The sequence below is a fragment of the Saccopteryx leptura genome, chromosome 5 (genome assembly GCF_036850995.1).
Source record: "Saccopteryx leptura isolate mSacLep1 chromosome 5, mSacLep1_pri_phased_curated, whole genome shotgun sequence".
In the NCBI taxonomy this organism is placed as follows: domain Eukaryota; kingdom Metazoa; phylum Chordata; class Mammalia; order Chiroptera; family Emballonuridae; genus Saccopteryx; species Saccopteryx leptura.
In genome coordinates, this window is record NC_089507.1 from 28,824,576 (window position 1) to 28,826,647 (window position 2,072).

Sequence of the window (2,072 nt, forward strand, 5' to 3'; positions counted from 1 at the left end):
CCCTGGGCGACGCCATGTTGCGACCAGAGCCACTCCAGCGCCTGAGGCAGAGGCCACAGAACCATCCCCAGCGCCCGGGCCATCTTTGCTCCAATGGAGCCTTGGCTGCGGGAGGGGAAGAGAGAGACAGAGAGGAAAGCGCAGCGGAGGGGTGGAGAAGCAAACGGGCGCTTCTCCTGTGTGCCCTGGCCGGGAATCGAACCCGGGTCCTCTGCACGCTAGGCTGACGCTCTACCGCTGAGCCAACCAGCCAGGGTCTAGGATATGCTTATTAAGCCGGTTATATTCCAGTAACTTTGTGAATAAAAAAATGTTAAGGGAATTAAGACAGAATACTGGAGGTTGTACTTCACTGATCCTCATTCCTGAATTTCAGGAAAATCACTTACAAAAAGCAGCAAACCTGCTTGATAAATTCATGGCAAAACAGAAACGGAAAACAAAGTGAAATTATGGAAAACATGATTTACTAGACATTGTGTGCTTTTAATAGTTCAACACTGGTAATACTTGATAATCAAGAATAAATTAATAGACTTACATTTTAAAAATGTGTACTTTAACATCTATAAAGTATGTAAACAATTAGGTAAATTTATAAAGAAGCTGACCAAGATACAGAAATTAGGAGATAGAAGTGTGTATCTAAATGTTCTCTCTCTCTATATTTTTACAGACTGTTTATCAAAGTTGTTTAATGTACAATTTTTCACTTGTCTTTTTAAACGTTCTTTCTTTCTTTCTTTCTTTCTTTCTTTCTTTCTTTATTTATTTATTTATATTTTTTTGAGACAGCAACAGAGAGACAGATAGGGACAGACAAGCAGGAAGGGAGAGAGATGAGAAACATCTATTCTTTGTTGCATCTCCTTAGTTGTTCATTGATTGCTTTTTTATATGTGCCTTGACCCGTGAGCTACAGCCGGGCGAGTGACCCCTTGCTCAAGCCAGTGACCTTGGGCTGCAAGCCAGCGACCTTGGGCTTCAAGCCATTGACCTGTGGGCTCAAACCAGTGATGACAGAGTCATGTTTATGATCCTATGCTCAAGCCAGCTACCCGTGCTCAAGCTGCTGAGCTCGTGCTCAAGCCGGCGACCTTGGGGTTTTGAACCTGGATCCTCTACGTCCCAGTCAGATGCTCTATCCACTGCAACACTGCCTGGTCAGGCTGGAAGTCCATTATTGTCTAATAACAGACAGCAGTCACATTGTCAGTGATTATTCTGGACCTTTACGCTGGATAACTTCGATTTCTTCTTGAGACACAACTTTTCTTCTATATTTCTGAGGTAATGTTTTTATTATTTCTGAAGTATCTGGTGCATCAGCTGATCAGGTGATTTACTTCCCTTAGAATGCTGTGAAATTGAAGAAGAGTGAAATGGTAGTCCTGCTTATCTCAAAACTTCTGATACATTGGGTTCAGGATTGTCTCTTCTATCAGGGAGCTGTGGAGCTACCTGGCTTGGTTACGTGAACAACCCTGCTAGTAGACGCCATCTTGCTGCTCATCATGACTCCCGAGAAGGGTCAGCTCTGATATGTGTTGGTGATGCTATTTAAAAGTTTTGTTACGTTGGGCACTCAATATGCTCTTTTTCACTGATATGACTGATATATAACATGTTGGTTTCAAGTATAAAACATACTGATTCCCTATTTGTCTATTCAGTTTGCTCTTTTAAACTGGAGACTTGGTCTTTATTTCTGAAAAATATTCTTGTGCTATTTCCTTGACAATTTCATTCCCACTGTTCTCTCTTGTGGGAACTCTTTTAGTTAGATGTTGAACTTCCTGGATTGGTCTTTAAAATTTCTTTTCTTTTTTCAGAGACAGAGAGAGAGAGTCAGAGAGAGGGATAGATAGGGACAGACAGACAGGAACGGAGAGAGATGAGAAGCATCAATCATTAGTTTTTTGTTATGACACCTTAGTTGTTCATTGATTGCTTTCTCATATATGCTTTGACCGTGGGGCTATAGCAGACCGAGTAACCCCTTGCTGGAGCCAGAGACCTTGGGTCCAAGCTGGTGAGCTTTGCTCAAACCAGATGAGCCTGCACTCAAGCTG

At 42.4% G+C, this 2,072-nt stretch overlaps 1 pseudogene; it reads right to left on the reverse strand.

Moving 5' to 3' along the window:
- Nucleotides 1-1,219: 1,219 nt before the first annotated feature.
- Nucleotides 1,220-1,516, reverse strand: LOC136406760 (alpha-ketoglutarate dehydrogenase component 4 pseudogene; annotated as a pseudogene).
- Nucleotides 1,517-2,072: the final 556 nt, after the last annotated feature.